This window comes from Entelurus aequoreus, linkage group LG05 (genome assembly GCF_033978785.1).
Source record: "Entelurus aequoreus isolate RoL-2023_Sb linkage group LG05, RoL_Eaeq_v1.1, whole genome shotgun sequence".
Taxonomy (NCBI): domain Eukaryota; kingdom Metazoa; phylum Chordata; class Actinopteri; order Syngnathiformes; family Syngnathidae; genus Entelurus; species Entelurus aequoreus.
Window position 1 is genome coordinate 26,972,469 of NC_084735.1, and position 12,006 is coordinate 26,984,474.

The following is a 12,006-nucleotide window of genomic DNA, read 5'->3' on the forward strand; positions in this document are numbered from 1 at the left end:
TATATATATCTATATATATATATTTGGCTTATTATGACACTTTTTAGGTTGTATTTTTATTTTTTAATTTATGAAATAAAATATACATTTAAAAATAAAAAGACAACACAAAAAGCGTCATAATAAGCTACATATATATATATATATATATATATATATATATATATATATATATATATATATATATATATATATATATATATATATATATATATATATATATATATATATATAAATAAAACAGATATATAGATAGATAGTACTTTATTGATTCCTTCAGGAGAGTTCCCTCAGGAAAATTACAAATAAAATAAAATATAAATAAAATAAAAATACAACATAGAAAGCGTCACAATAAGCCAAATAATAATATAATAAATAATTTCAAAAGTGTCATAATAGAATCAACAATACAGTGAAGAATGTATAATTAAATAAATTGTTTGCATTAAATATTGTGAAAATGACATGACTATAAAATGAAGGCAGTAAAATTACAAAATTAAATACAACCACAGTCACTACAATAATATGAGTAATTAAATAATAAAAATAATTAAAAACATTTATTAATATAATGATTAGGTATTAATCATTGAAAATGTGATTAAAAGGTGTAAAAATTGTAAACTTAATAATTAGGCTTTAAATACTAAGAACAGTTAAACACACAACAAATAAAAATAAAACCACAAACAAGTATTAACCAATACAAACCAATATTGGTAAAAATAAGATAATAATAATGGAAAAAAAAAAGAATAAAGGCAGTCATTTTAAATCTTAAAAAATGGGTGCGAAATGTCTTCAGTTAACGCTTATAAATGTTATATTAATTTTGGCTGCAGGGCTCCTTCTCAAGTTATTAAGTGTTCTTTACTTTTACACCAGCAAGGTGTATTAAAGTGCACGTTAAATATTAACATGACACGACTCTTATTTACCATATTGTCTTGAGATAAATGGATCAATATGCTGAATGAAATGAGTGCATATTCCTATTGATGTAAAGTCAGCTGATGAGTCATTCCTTCAGGCATGGGCGCAGCTGTAATGACGCAGCTGCTTCAGTAGATGGTGCTATTGTGCTGCATTGGCTACACACCCTCTCCCTTTCCTTGCACAAAAGGAGGAAGCCATTGCTGCCTGCCATCTACACGCACACTCACACACACACACCTGTTCAGTTCCACAAACATGGCCGTGTTATTAGTTCAATCCTCAGGAGAGAGAGCAGTATTTAATTAGAAAATGAGCACGAGGAATTTCACACCTTGATCCGTCATCTTTGCCACCGGAGCGTAACAACAAGCCATCTTCCACTCGCTGCTTATTATCATCACACAGAAGATGAGATGAATATCGGGTCGCTTTAACCCCGCGCTCGTTCTCCTCGTCTCGTCAGCTTTTCAGATGTGTAGTTGAGTCAAAGGGAGGCCATATTTAGAGAGGCGGATAGAAGTTAAATGAAAGTGGGTACACAAAGTGTGTGTAGTTAGTGGTCTGTGTATGTGAGGGACACTCGTTGACAAACAATGGCGGATTGTGAGACCAGGCAGTGAACAGTGTAGTACTTGACGGCATCCAGCAGAGGCGCTGTTGGGTCATTGGTGGACTAAAGTAGAGAATGACAGCTTGTACATTTCCCGCTAACGAACATAGAAAAAAACAAACGTAATCTTGTTACAGAAATGTAGTCTCTCTTTTTGCAATGATGCGTCACAATGGAAGCACTCTCTTTGCAAGAATGTGAATGGTACAGTCTGCTATGTCTAATTCTAGCATACTATGTTACCTGATGACTAATATACGGGAAAACAAACCAAAAAAAAACAACAAACTGATGTTTTTCGAATTTTGTTACAGGATTTTAGTCTCTCTTTTTGTGATTTTGAAATGATTTTGTCTGGTATGTCTACTTTCAGCATTTTACATTACCTGCTAACTAAGATGCGGTAAAACAAAAATACTATGTTTTTTTTCTAGTTTTGTTACAGGTATGTAGTCGCTCTTGTCGTGATTTTGAGTCACAATGAAAGCGCCCACCTGTGTCAGAACGCAAACAGTACAGTCTGGTATATATAATACTAGCATTTTACGTTACCTGCTAACTAACATGCGGGAAAAAACCCCAAAAAAAACAACAGACTGATGTTTTTCGAATTTTGTTACAGGAATTTAGTCTTTCTTTTTGTGATTTTGAGCAATGAAATGATTTCATCTGGTATGTCTACTTTCAGCATTTTACGCACGTGTTACAACAGCGTAGCTTCATAGTAAGCGAGTGCGGGTACTAGACTGGCCTGCCTGTAGTCCAGCTCTGTCTCCAGATGGAAATGTGTGGCGCAATATGAAGCCTAAAATACCACAACGTAGTACGTAATACAATACTGTTGAACAACTTAAGCTATACATCAAGCAAGAATGGGAAAAATTCCACCTGGAAAGCTTCAAAACATTTTCTCCTCAGTTCCCAAACGTTTACTGAGTGTTGTTAAAAGGAAAGGCCATGTAACACAGTGGTAAAAGTGACCCTGTGCCAACTTTTTTGCAATGTGTTGCTGCCATTAAATTATAAGTTAATGATTATTTGAAAAAAAAAAAAGGTTTCTCAGTTCGAGCATTAAATATATTGTCTTTGCAGTCTATTCAATTGAATATAGGTTGAAAAAGATTTGCAAATCATTGTATTCTGTTTTTATTTACGAATTACACAACGTGACAACTTCACTGATTTTGGGTTTTGGTGCGGTCGGGTTTGTCCAATTTCAGCATTTTACCTTATTTGCTAACTAACATACGGGAAAGCAAAAATACAATGATTTTTCTAATTTTGTCACAAGGATGTAGTCTCTCTTTTTGCAATTTTGAGTCACAATAGAATGCCAGAATGCAAATAGTACAGTCTGGTATGTCTAATTCCAACATTTTTTCGTTACCTGCTAACTTACATACGTAAAAAACAAAATACAATGTGTTTTTTTCAGAATTTTGTTACAGAAACGTTGTTTCTGTCAAAATAGAAGCACCCCTCTTTGCCCGTATGCAAATTCTATACAGTCTGGTATGTTTAATTCTAGCGTTTTACATTATTTGCTAATTAAAATTTAGGTAAACAAAAATACAATGTTTTTTCTAATTTTGTCACAAAAATGTACCATATTTTCCGGACCATAAGGCGCACCGGATTATAAGGCGCACTGCCTATGAATGGTCTATTTTTTAAAATCTTTTTTCATATATATTTTCGGATTATAGGGCACATTAAAGGAGTCATATATATATAATTTTTTTTTTCTAAATGGTAAAGACTTGCTTGTGGTCTACATAACATGTAATGGTGGTTCTTTGGTCAAAATGTTGCATAGATGATGTTTTACAGATCATCTTCAAGCTGCTTTCTGACAGTCACTTCAGGATGCGCCGTTTTGTGGGCGGTCTTATTTACGTGGCTCACCTTCGACAGCGTCTTCTCCCCGTCATCTTTGTTGTAGCGGTGTAGCGTGCAAGGACGGGAGTGGAAGAAGTGTCAAAAGGTGGAGCTAACTGTTTTAATGACATTCAGACTTTACTTCAATCAATAACGGAGCAGCATCTCGTCTTCCGGAAACAACAACACCGGAAATGTGTCCCGTGAAAAAATGTCCAACTGGAACTCTAATAACTAAAGTTCCTTGGGTGAATAATGTAAACTCACTACACCGGTATGTTTTAGCGTTTTCATGGCGAGTTTACTGACAGATATAAGTAAGAACTTTACACTACTTTATATTAGAAATGGCAACAGCGGAGGATGAATGTCACATAACAAGAAGATAGAGAAAAAGAAGAAGATTATCAACTACGGTGTCGCCACGGACTACAAAGGCGGACGCGCGCAATTTTTCCGGATGCATGCAGATGCCAAATACAGATCAGCAGGTACCAGAAGGTAAGAAAAGTTGCTTTTGCATAATATTACGAAACAAAACGCCAGATAATATGTCTTACCTTATACACACACCATAATAATACTCCTGTTTAATGCGCCAAAAATCCATCAATCGGTGCGGCTTCATAGCTTACCAAAGTCGTATTAAAACATTTTGATAGATTTTTGAGCGCCGTGTAATGTTCTTTATTTTCAATGTAACATTCAAAATGTTGGTGTTGTTTACTTGAGTCATATCGCAGTCTACACGTATCTCTTATGTTTGACTGCCATCTACTGGTCACACTTATCATTACACCATGTACCAAATAAAATTACTTCGAGGTCGGTAAGCAACACCGGAATGATTCCGTACATTAGGCGCAATGGGTTATAAGGCGAACTGTCGAGTTTTGAGGGGAAAAAAATGATTTTCAATGCATCTTATAGTCCGGAAAATACGGTAGTCTCTCTTTATGCGATTTTGAGTCACAAAGCAAGCGCCCCTCTGTGGAAGAATGCAAATCGTACAGTCTCTCCTGTCTATTTGTAGCATTTTACACCACCTGCTAATTAACTTACGGACAAAAATACTATGTTTTCCAATTTCGTTACAGGAGTGTAGTCCCTCTTTTCGCAATTTTAAGTCAACAATAGAAGCGTCCCCTGCAGCAAAATGAAACACGGTGCACTCCTGTTTGTGTAATACTAACATCATTCTGCGTGAACCAGCAGCTAGCATTCTACCTAACATTCAAACTATTTTAGACAAAAAAAAATGTAATATTGCCATCTTGAATCAAGTTATAATTTGTATTACGTTAGGCCTGTTGTTGAATGGCAATGTCTGAGGTTTACTACTGACACGAACTTGCTCACTCTTATCAGAGTGCATGATGCCAATTGCAGAAAATACATTGTACACCAAAACAGGACACGATATTTGAAATATTACAAGGCTAATTATTTGCAGACTAGGGTTGTACGCTATACCGGTATTAGTATAGTACCGCGATACCAATTAATCATAGTCTGTACTATACCACTTCTAAAAAGTACCGGTCCCCCAACCCCCGCCCCTCCGTCGTCGTCACGTCGTGTCATTGCTGGTTTACGAGCAGAGGAGCATGTTCGGCAGCGCACAATCACGGAGTAGTTACAAGCAGACACAGTGTGTAGACAGAAAAGGGAGAATGGACGCATTTTGGCTTGAAAACTAACGAAAAAGGTGAAGCTATAACACTGAAACGCCCTCAGGAAGAGGTGCTTCAAGACATGACTAGCTAGCTAGCGGCTAAAGTCCATCCGCAGTCTGCAGTGTTCCAAATCACTAATCCCTGTCTCCATGGCAACAAATAAAGTATGTTTCTTACAAGTATCATCCCTGCAGGACGAGGAATAGCTAAACATGCTTCACTACACACCGTAGCTCACCGGCGTCACAATGTAAACAAACGCCATTGGTGCATCTACACCTGACATCCACTGTAATGATACCAAGTACAAGAGCGTATCTAGTCGATACTACTATGACTACATATTTTTTGCATTAGAAAATCTTCTTTAGTTTAAAAAAAAATTCATATTATGTTTATACAAACCCCGTTTCCATATGAGTTGGGAAATTGTGTTAGATGTAAATATAAACGGAATACAATGATTTACAAATCATTTTCAACCCATATTCAATTGAATATGCTACAAAGACAACATATTTGATGTTCAAACTGATAAAACATTTTTTTTTTGCAAATAATCATTAACTTTAGAATTTGATGCCAGCAACATGTGACAAAGAAGTTGGGAAATGTGGCAATGAATACTGATAAAGTTGAGGAATGCTCATCAAACACTTATTTGGAACATCCCACAGGTGAACAGGCAAATTGGGAACAGGTGGGTGCCATGATTGGGTATAAAAGTAGATTCCATGAAATGCTCAGTCATTCACAAACAAGGATGGGGCGAGGGTCACCACTTTGTCAACAAATACGTGAGCAAATTGTTGAACAGTTTAAGAAAAACTTTTCTCAACCAGCTATTGCAAGGAATTTAGGGATTTCACCATCTACGGTCCATAATATCATCAAAGGGTTCAGAGAATCTGGAGAAATCACTGCACGTAAGCAGCTAAGCCCGTGACCTTCGATCCCTCAGGCTGTTCTGCATCAACAAGCGACATCAGTGTGTAAAGGATATCACCACATGGGCTCAGGAACACTTCAGAAACCCACTGTCAGTAACTACAGTTGGTCGCTACATCTGTAAGTGCAAGTTAAAACTCTCCTATGCAAGGCGAAAACCGTTTATCAACAACACCCAGAAACGCCGTCGGCTTCGCTGGGCCTGAGCTCATCTAAGATGGACTGATACAAAGTGGAAAAGTGTTCTGTGGTCTGACGAGTCCACATTTCAAATTGTTTTTGGAAACTGTGGACGTCGTGTCCTCCAGACCAAAGAGGAACAGAACCATCTGTATTGTTATAGGCGCAAAGTTGAAAAGCCAGCATCTGTGATGGTATGGGGGTGTATTAGTGCCCAAGACATGGGTAACTTACACATCTGTGAAGGTGCCATTAATGCTGAAAGGTACATACAGGTTTTGAAGCAACATATGTTTCCATCCAAGCAACGTTACCATGGACGCCCCTGCTTATTTCAGCAAGACAATGCCAAGCCACGTGTTACATCAACGTGGCTTCATAGTAAAAGAGTGCGGGTACTAGACTGGCCTGCCTGTAATACAGACATGTCTCCCATTGTGTGGTGCATTATGAAGCCTAAAATACCACAACGGAGACCCCCGGACTGTTGAACAACTTAAGCTGTACATCAAGCAAGAATGGGAAAGAATTCCACCTGAGAAGCTTAAAAAATGTGTCTCCTCAGTTCCCAAACGTTTACTGAGTGTTGTTAAAAGGAAAGGCCATGTAACACAGTGGTGAACATGCCCTTTCCCAACTACTTTGGCACGTGTTGCAGCCATGAAATTCTAAGTTAATTATTATTTGCAAAAAAAAAATAAAGTTTATGAGTTTGAACATCAAATATCTTGTCTTTGTAGTGCATTCAATTGAATATGGGTTGAAAAGGATTTGCAAATCATTGTATTCCGTTTATATTTACATCTAACACAATTTCCAAACTCATATGGAAACGGGGTTTGTAAACTCATGAGGACTTTGAATATGACCAATGTATGATCCTGTAACGACTTGGTATCGGATTGATACCCAGGAACCTTTGTTTGCTTACTTACTACTAAAAGACAAGTTGTTTAGTATGTTCACTATTTTATTTAAGGACACAGTTGCAACAAGAAACATATGTTTAATGTATCGTGAGATTTTTTTGTTAAAATAAAGCCAATAATGCCATTTTTTGTGGTCCCCTTTATTTAGAAAAGTATCGAAAAGTATCAAAATACATTTTGGTACCGGTACCAAAATATTGGTATCGGGACAACACTATTGTAGACTGACTCGGACTTCCATTGAGTGCATAAAGAGTTGGCCAGCAAGATTATGTGTGAGCTGAGTGGTTGTAGTAGGAAAGAATACGTAGTAAATAAAAAAGAGGTGTAAGTCAAGGTGGTGCAGAAAACAAAAGGATGGAGGAGAACAAGCTGGTTGTTCCCTGCAGGTGCACGCCATTATATAAGCAGTCCACTTAACGACGCAGAGCAGCCAGAACAGAGATGGGGGAGATTTAATAACTTAGGGGAGACCATTGTGAGGACGGACGATGCGTTGAATGATGACAACAAAGAGCTAAGAAGCCTGGATGGAAAAGAGAGGCCCTCCAGAGACTAACGTATATATACATGTATATGTGTTGCAAAAAGACTGATGGCTCTCATTCGCTCATCTTCTATCCCGAGGCTTAGTCCCACTCTCCCTTTCCCCGCCGCAACTACCGCTCTAGTCTTGCTGCCTCATCAGAATCTTCCTACTGGAGTGTGTGTGGCTCGTTAGGAAGGGCTGCAACCGACGAGTGTGACTACCAAGGGAAGGCGGATACGGAGGGGGAAGGACAGGAAGTGTGAGTGGAGTACATACCGTACTACTGTAGTGAGCATAGCATGAAAACAACCTTTTGGAGCATATTGCTGGTATGAATAAATGATAGCCAGACTGGTAATGTGGAACAGTAACAGGCCACAACATTAGGTACGGCAGCACTGTCTAATAACGGCAAGGGTTGGGACTTTTGAATTGAATTAATAAGTACACGTACTGTATATAGAAGTTGTTACCTCCACATATTGGGAAATGTTTACCGTATTTTTCGGATTATAAATCCCATTTTTTTTCATAGTTTGGCCGGTGGTGCGACTTATACTCTGGAGCGATTTATGTGTGAAATTATTAACACATTACCGTAAAATATAAAAAAATTCGTGGTAGCGGGGGTGTATTTTGTAGCGTCCCGGAAGAGTTAGTACTGCAAAGGGTTCTGGGTATTTGTTCTGTTGTGTTTATGTTGTGTTACGGTGCGGATGTTCTCCCGAAATGTGTTTGTGTCATTCTTGTTTGGTGTGGATTCACAGTGTGGCGTATATTTCTAACAATTGTTTATACGGCCACCCTCAGTATAACTGTATGGCTGTTGATCAAGTATGTGTGGCATTCACATGTGTGTGCGTACAGAAGCCGCACATATGTTGTGACTGGGCCGGCAAGTTGGTAGAATGGATGAAAAGCGGACGTGACGACAGCTCATAGAGGACGCTAAAGGCAGTGCCTTTAAGGCACGCCCCCAAGATTGTGGTCCGGGTGGACTACGAGATATAATAACTGATGAACACCTTCGTTCGATAATGAAGGTTGCCTCAGCTCAAAGCCTGAGCCCCGACATTAATGAACTAGCATCCAAGAAAAGATGGTAGGTATCTGGCTTTGGCACTTTAGATTAGATCAGTGTGTTGCAAACTGAGCAGTTTAAAGTCCTGAATGGTTGGTTTATTCATTGTTATTTTATTTTCAAATTTATTAGCCTGTGGAAAAAGTTTATGTTGATTTTTACCTCAGAAGGCTGCAAATAGAAAAGAGGCATTTATTTAAATTGTATTTGATATGCCATTGATATTTTTTAATTATTATTATTATTATTTGGAAACTCGATTTTGCATGTCACTATAAAGTTATATAAGCCTTGCTTGTTCAATATTCAATGCACAACTTGTTTGGGTCCCTATTAAAAGGTTAATTTGTTCAACCTTGGCCCGCGGCTTTGTTCAGTTTGAAATTTTGGCCCACTCTGTATTTGAGTTTGACACCCCTGGACTAGGCGTATATCGGCAATCGTCACACACACACGTCAACCAATAAAAATTTGGCGGGGGCGGGTCATGGCAGAAGTGCATTGTGAAAAAAAAGATGCTATCTGCTACTACAGATTGTTTGGTAAACGTATAGCATGTTCTATATGTTATAGTTAATTGAATGACTCTTACCATAATATGTTACGTTAACATACCAGGCACGTTCTCAGTTGGTTATTTATGCGTCATATAACGTACACTTATTCAGCCTGTTGTTCACTATTCTTTATTTATTTTAAATTGCCTTTCAAATGTCTATTCTTGGTGTTGAATTTGATCAAATAAATTTCCCCAAAAAATGCGACTTATACTCTAGTGCGACTTATATATGTTTTTTTCCTTTTTTTATTATGCATTTTCGGCCGGTTCGACTTATCCTCCGGAGCGATTTATAATCCGAAAAATACGGTATTTAAAAAACATATTTTCTTTATAAATCTATGAAATTCGCCTTTACTTTAAAATGAAGCTAACAATTAAAAAAATATATGTTTTTCTAGTTGTACTTTTGTCCCATTTAAAGGGGCCAAATAAGTTGACAAAAATATCTATTTTTAAGGTACTGTGTTGATGTAGTACAGCTACAAAACCAAAAACAACACAAATATTCAACATAAGGCGGAGGTATCAAACGTATGGCCCGAGGGCCGGATCAGGCCCGCGAACAGGTTTTATCCGGCCCGCGGAATGAGTTTGCTAAGTATGAAAATTAACCTGACATTTTTAAATGAAAGAAAATTCTTTGTATCTTTGTAGATGATGCTACATATGTACAAAATAAACCACAGGATGTTAGTACGTCAGTCGAGGAAAACTATCAAACTACATAAATAACATACAGTAATTTGATTTTGATATCATTTTTTATGTTAAAAGATTGAAAATGAACACCATTGAGTTGACTGATGAACATCCATCCATCCATCCATCCATCCATCCATTTTCTACCGCTTATTCCCTTCGGAGTCGCGGGGGGCGCTGGAGCCTATCTCAGCTACAATCGGGCGGAAGGCGGGGTACACCCTGAACAAGTCGCCACCTAATCGAAGGACCCTGATGAACATTATCACATAATTTATTCAGAAAATATAAATAACGACAAATAAAGTATATACACTATTAACCGCAACAAGTTATTGTAAAGAAAACAAAACAACAACATTATGATTCGTACAATTTCAGAATGTTCTATTTTTAAACAAAGAAAACGATACGAAGTTGTCTTATTTTTACGTTATCGTGCCGTGATTTTACCAGTCCGGCCCACTTGGGAGTAGAATTTTCTCCATGTGGCCCCTAATCTAAAATGAGTTTGACACCCTTGACATAATGTATTTTATCTCATGCAATGGCCAGGGGTACCTACAAAACTGTCAGCAGGTCATCCCACTTTCTAAATGTGGCACAAAAATAATACAACATTTTTTTCCAAAAATATTTCCCTACTGAATCGAACAGCACAACTATTTTTTATGGATTTATTTAAATGGATGTTTAATGGATAATTTTTAATAAATTTTGTGGTTTTTTTTTTTACACTGTCTTACAGTGCGCACAATACAATAGTAATAATAACAATTATAATAATAATCATAATAATAGTAATACTGGTTGTAATAATAATACAAATAAAACAACAGTAAATAATACTAAGTGTAATGATTACAATACAGTAATACAAATTATATAAATATTAACATAAATAATAATACAAATACATATAATAACATTAATAAGACAAAGATAATAGTAGTAATAACAATAACAATTATTATTTACAAAAAACAAATATGACTACTACCACTAATGGTAATGTAAATGATAATATACTACTACTTTTGCTAAAACATAAATAATAATAATAATAATAATACAAAAATAATAGTAACGCAGACAAACAAATGATTCCTTTTAACTCGATACAAAAGTGCTAAATATACTTATGTTATTGTGCATATGACAAGTATTTTATTTACACTCTTTGATTATATTTTGAATTATGATTGTTTTTTATGATGATTTTAATTTAGAAAATTACGATTATTTTATATTATTTTTCACTTTGAATTGTCTTGTTTACGAATTGTGCTCTACAAATAAACTGTCTTGTCTTGCTTACTTCAAACTGAACACCGATTCTTTGAATGGCGAAAATATACTTTTAAAAGCAAACGTATGCAGGAAATGAAACATGACTCCACCTTCTTATTGGTGGAAAAGAAAAAAAAAGCCTGCCGTCAAGCAGAACATGAGCAGACGTTTGGCCGCAGGGAGAGGGGGAAGTAAGTAAGCCAACATTGCCATTAAGGGGCCAACTGATGCAAAGAAGCACATCTTTACTCATGTATCTTTGTTTCCAAGTACTTTGATTCTAGCTTTTTGGGTGATTTTTAGGTCGAGTGTGTCAAAATGAAACAATAAGCAGAGTCACATATGTGAGGTTGAATAAAAAAAGAAGGGAACAAAAAATATAAACACATGAAATATAAATGTAAACACACAACACGTAGAACGACCTCATCCTACCTCAGACTTTTAAGGGTTACATTGAAATAAAATAAAAAATTAAAAAAAGTCCTCCGCTGTTTGTCCAATTTTATCAGCAACGCTGCTGTAATGAAAAGAGTTATGAAATGTCCAAGACCAGAAATATGTTTTCTATCGTCTGACGTTCAGCCTAAATTGTGCCTTGGGGTGTCCAAAGAGGTGAACAAGACGTTTCAAAAGGCAGCAGCCTGTTGTTGTTGTTGTTGTTGTTGACAAGCTCGCTACA

The 12,006-nt window shown here is 36.6% G+C and overlaps 1 protein-coding gene across 1 annotated transcript in view; it reads right to left on the reverse strand.

Annotated features, from left to right (window-relative positions):
- Positions 1-12,006, reverse strand: part of efna3a (ephrin-A3a) — a 233,023-nt gene that overhangs the window by 41,411 nt on the left and 179,606 nt on the right. The gene's annotated exons all lie outside the window — the stretch shown is intronic.